General features: G+C 37.7%; 1 protein-coding gene across 2 annotated transcripts in view; it reads left to right on the top strand.

The window, feature by feature from the left end:
• LOC106527921 (RNA-binding protein 4B) overlaps positions 1-4093 on the top strand; it is a 16878-nt gene extending 12785 nt beyond the window's left edge. For both annotated transcript variants that reach the window (XR_001311443.1, XR_001311444.1), the window contains 2 exons: positions 1299-1419; positions 3806-4093. The gene's annotated coding sequence lies outside the window, so the exon portion shown is untranslated. The remainder of the gene's footprint in view (positions 1-1298; positions 1420-3805) is intronic.
• The last annotated feature ends 1735 nt before the right edge of the window (positions 4094-5828 follow it).

Raw genomic sequence — 5828 nt, forward strand, 5'->3', positions numbered from 1 at the left:
TTTGTGAAGTGATTAAAACACATTGTTCACATGATTGAGTCATGTAGGGCATACAATGATTCTTTTTTTTTTATATCAGAATGGCAGAAAAACAGAGAAACAAGAATACAGAAAAACATTCGATCATGGTGTCAGTATAAAACCAGTCTCCTGGGGACGGTAACACCATAAATGAGGTGGTATGTAAACAATGTCTTTGATGTAGATCTGAGTGGTATATATCACCAGGGGGTCTGGCTTAAAAAGGCTTTCTCACTAGCAGAACCATTCTGCCAGACTTTGTGTCTGCTAAAACCTTGAGTCCTTTTGTGATAAGCGGCCATTTTGAATACATCAAAGAGTTCTCACTGTACTCAAACAACAGAAGGTCTCTGTCGCATCCTGTCGTTATCTTACCAGTCGTAGATAGTAAACAATTTTTTTTGGAGGTAAATGAATCAAATCACTCTTGTCTCAGTAGGCATGAGACAGAATAATGCTTAGAGGCCACAGTCTTGAGGTAAACAAAGTTTGGGTTTGACATTCCAATCCAAGTTACTGCTACACTGTTGTGTCTGTCTATTGTACAGCACTTGGGTTGGCCTTGTGCTGATTGAAGTGCTTTATAAATAAAATTGGTATGGTATGGAGTGTAGTGACAGTTTCTGATGGGAAAATGGGAGCCAGACACACAGACCTAGTATTGACGGTGTTTGAGCAGATCTTTAAAGAAATCTTCAAACAACTCACAGAAAGAGGAAGAACATCTGCACTCTGGGTACAGCACTATCACTTGGTAGATGTGATCAGGGTCTTTRTCAGAACCAAGCAAGTTGCAGACCACAACGGACATCTGTCCTGCATTGTTACCAAGATACTTGACATCATTGGCACCGCAGGGCATCGTCAATATGGTATGGGTATACTTTGAACTCATCAAAGAACTCAAAACTTTATCTCCTTACAAGGATACCTTAGAAAACGTTATCCATTACTCCAGCCATGAGTGGTCTGGCACTTTCTGTAACACCTGCATTGAGCAGACATCGATGAAGGCAGCTAGGTCAGAAGGTGGACTGAGTAGAAGAAGAATGAGAGCGTTTCTGGCCACAAGTACTGGGTGCTCACTCTGTCACTTCTCTGATGTCCACCAGAGAATGAAGATGTCAGGAAACATGCTCCACTCTGGGGGTTTAGGGTTAGATGTGGCTGAAGCAAAAAAGCAGAGGCAGGTAAACTTGCCCTTAAGCAGTTATAGAAGAACAAGCCATTAAACAATTGAGAAAATAAGCTGTGTTTTTTTTTCTTCTTCCCAACAGGATTCAAAAGCACATGAGATGACTCGGTCAATACTGAGAGAGCAGCTGAAGTAGGGGCRGAGATGCAGATCAAGCTTGATGGACAGTTAGTAACATCGACCATAGACGACAACTCTTGAAGGTGACATTATGAATGAGAAATAACTGAGTATATGTATGTGACAGTGGTGGCAAACTTGTTGTCTTTACTGACTGCTGGCTCTGAGTCTTAAATAAATTGGAGTCAAAGTTTTTTTTTTAATATCTTAAGATTGCTATATATGTCTATGCATGCAAAATGGCAGAAAATCCATGTAATTTACAGACAACTTGACATGATGCTGCAGCTATGTACAACATACTATACAAAACAATCAATAATCCACAGAAACACAAAATATGGTGCTGCACAACAGACAGGTTTATCAAATGGCAATAATGAAACTTATGAAACAATTACCACAATTCTACAAGTTCTGATAGATCTCAGTAATCCAGGTAAAAAAAAAWTTGTAGGTCCTCTGGACCAGTTCTTCTTTAATGAAATGTTTCAGAAGCTGCAACTGGGAGAATAGCTATGAAATGAAGGAAAAATATGTATGTGTGTGTGTGTGTGTGTGTATGCATGTATGTATGTATGTATAAACTGTTGAAAACAACAAGACTGTTTTGTCTTATTGCACACATTAAAATCCAGCTCCACGTATTTCTATTGACGTCATTTCCCCGTTAGAAAAATTGTGTGATGGAGGTCCATGGAAGGCAAATAAGTTTAAATCAAATGTATTCAAGCTACGTTTTGAACATCCAAAACATGTCCAACACTTCAAGTTARCTGCTTGTGCTCTTTCAGGTCAGACATGCTCAGACTGTCAGGAAGCYCCTCTGTTGTTTTCCTCTGCCGGTCTCTGTTTAATGGTGGATGAAATAAAGAAAGTGGTGGTACTTTATTTACTTTGAGCAAGTGAACGTCCTGTTCACAAGATAATTAATCCACCAGATAATTCAGAGGTGGTCTGTTCAGTGAGTTTCACTCCAGGAGCTGCAAGGCTTTCAGCTACGTTCAGACTGAACTCTGTTTACTGAACCAGTGGCTGCTGACGTCATTAGGCTTTTGCGCGATGCTGCGTTCAGGACAAGCAGGGAAAACTCACCACTCTTATGCCAATACGGTCGTAGGGTTGGGCAATATTGGCAAAAAAATTAATCACGATTAATTGCGGTATTTAGCCGATAACGATTAATTTGACGATTAATCCCCTGGACACCCTTATGTCCTGGTCACACGACCAGTTTAGTGGGAAAGATTTGCTCTTCATACAAATCTGTTCCAAATTGTCTCAAAATTACCGACTTCAGGCTGTACATCAAATTTTAAATTGTGTTGATAGATAAATAATTTACAGAAAATTTTTAAAAATGTTCGTCATATCTGAAGCAGAGAGGAGCACCGAGCGAACTCTGCCTGCTGGCGTTAATCGTTTTAATCGTCAAGTGCCAAAAAGTAATCGATTAATGTTTTTCTGACGATTAATTGCAAACGATACGATTATGCCCAACCCTATACGGTCGCAATGATGCTTTTAGGTACCGAAACATGGTACCGTTTGATGTTACGTGAATAGGTTCTCTGTAGTACCAACAGAATTCGGTCGGTAATTAAAAGTATCGAATCCGTTACCCATCCCTAATGACAGTCCACCACTGATATGTGAAACAAAACTACTTGGGAATGTAAATGTTAAAGTGGATGTGCTCGYTTTTAATCCAATTTTAATAGCACCAAGTCACAACACACATCGTCTCAGGGCACACAAAAATGATTAATCTAAAGAAGCCTGCAGTTTGTGTTGAATCTTCACTTTGTCAGTCTCCCATCCTGAGCAGCTCATCGGTGACAGTGGAGAGGAAAATCTCCGGTTTAACAGGTCCAACCTGTGTTGAACAAGGGAGTGTTTGTGGTGACATAAATGCTAACAGTCAACCCAGAATCATGAAAAATCCTGATTTAACCCCTCACAATTTACAATTTATTTATTTATTCATTTATTCATTCATTCATTCATTTATTTCATGGTACCCTAACTTGAGCAGGCTTTTCTCAGGGTTTTCCACAAGAGTTGAATTTCAACATTTTAATACATGTTGTGAAACACTTTTACAAACGCATTGGTGAAGAAATAGTTTAGCGCTTTAACTGGCAGAAATTCACATTTCCCTAACAAAAGACAAAACTGATCTGTTCTCCCCTTTTGATAAAAAGCTATAGAGTTTGGAAAGAGAAACAAAATTAAAGGTTCAAAATTCCCTGGAGGAAGGTCTTCCAGTCTTCAGAAACCTCACAGATACAGCTCACCAACAGGAAGGCCACTCCAGTGGACCGGTAGCTAGAAAAAAAAATTAAGGTTCAGTTAATGGAAGCAGCAGTTAAATCTAATACAAATCTAATAAAAACTGCATAAAGTCTGATTTCTTTGAAATGATTTGGACGTATTTTTCTCCACTTATCATATTTTTTTCACCACCAGTTTGAAGACCAAATTGACCACTTGGACGGTCTTTATGAAGGTCTYCCTTATGATCCTGCTGAAGGCCAGCCCGGCGATGAAGGACACCGCGATGATTCCCAGTGTGTTCAGCACATCAACGTTCATGACCGATATCTGCAAAGCTGAATCCGCTGCTGAGAGAACCATTGAGGATGTTAGAAAATTGCTTTTGGTACCTCACCGATGGTCGTGTTTATATCATTTGAGTCCACATTCACCAGGGCCTTCAGAGTCTTGTACTGAAAATAAAAGAATAATTTAATTCAATGGTTGTGTTTATTTATAAAGGATCCACATTTACGACGGAGTATCTGAGCCACACTTCTTTTTAAAATGAGAATAAAGTAATATTACAAGAATAGTCATTACGAGATTAAAGTTTTAATTTTAAGAGAAAGTTGTCAATCTTGCATGATGTTCATTTTCTGTTCCTGATTGTCACTCATTTCCTCCCACCTGCTGTGGACAGCCATGCATGTCTGTGTTTATGAAGTAGCCTGATTATCTTTGGGTCACTGTTGGTGTAAAATGCTTTCATCCAAATTACGTGACGACTAAATCTGTCAATGCAGCCATTACAACACGGCTTCAGTTTATCATACAGTCATTTGCACAATCTTTTCAAAGAGCTGCTAATGATAATTTGATGCTAATGTGCTAAAAGATTAAATATTTCTTTTAACTGATACAACTTCACAAGTTGCTCAACATTTCTCATTTTAAGGCAGTGATAGGAGTGCATTTGTAAAGGTTCTTGTATTGACTATGTTCTTGTAATGTTACGACTTTAGTGTCGTGTTATGCCTTTTTTCTCATATTATGACTCCAATCTCGTAAATTATTTTATTCTAATGTGACTTTATTCTCATAATGTTACTACTTTAATTTTGTAATCTGACTTGAATTATGTCATATTATGATTATTCTCGTAATAAAAATAATCTTGTGTGGCCCTAATACTGTGTCGTACACATTAGTCCCATTGAAGCAAAGATTCCTCCTGGGCTTCAAGGGTCTAAACTTTATCAAAATTAGAAATCAAACCTACCTGTTGGAAGCAGGCCTGAATTATATTCTGTGATATGGTGTTACTACTATACACCACAGAAAATATTAAAAGATGGATGTATGAAACCGAGTCAGGTTAAAGAGGATTTGAGGAGAAACTGATCCAGGTCAGAGTCTGGTTTTTGTTTTATACACACACAGGCTGCAGATAACGTGAAAGTGTCAGTTCTCACGTTGACACCAGGGTGGTCAAGGCTTCATCATCGTGGTCTTCCTCAAGATGTGTGCTAATGACCCCTGGTTTGATCAGCACTCCTGCAGTACGCATCATTCAGATTTATTTATTTATTTATTTCATCATTCAGATTTAAACTTCAAATCAAACGACAAAAGAAAAGTTCCTTTTTAAAAGATTTATGTTTTACTTTGTTTTCTTCATCGGTTGTTACAAAATAGTCACTTAAGAGTTACTGTTTCAGGGGAAATTTAAACACTGAAGTTGTCAACTAAACACAGCAGGCTGCTTATAGTTGTTTTTTAAATCAAAAGGCTKCAGTGAATATAAAAACTTTTCTCTATAACATAAAAGCTGATAGAGAATGTATTTTTGCAAAATCTTGCCTACACTTAACCATGACACTCAATATATTTAAAAATACACCGCCTGACCAAAAAACTAATAATAATTTATTTTATAATAATTTATTGGGAAATTAAACAAACATTTCTGAGAAAGTGACACAATAAATAAAGAATAAAGTAAAAACCAGTGAACTAATTTTTTAATGCTGATTGTTAATTCAACCTTGCCTCAAAGACCCTGAACGCATCATTACAGCTTTTTAAGATCAGCACCAGAGTTCAGACACAATGTTGTTTGCTGTGATACAAAATGATGGTCTTATAAAGACAAAATTATTTTATTCTAAATTGTTTGAGAACTGCGAGCAAATAATATTTGAGTGAAGTTCGACAACCAGGCCTGCGGAGGGCG

Source organism: Austrofundulus limnaeus, unplaced genomic scaffold (assembly GCF_001266775.1).
Source record: "Austrofundulus limnaeus strain Quisiro unplaced genomic scaffold, Austrofundulus_limnaeus-1.0 Scaffold350, whole genome shotgun sequence".
In the NCBI taxonomy this organism is placed as follows: domain Eukaryota; kingdom Metazoa; phylum Chordata; class Actinopteri; order Cyprinodontiformes; family Rivulidae; genus Austrofundulus; species Austrofundulus limnaeus.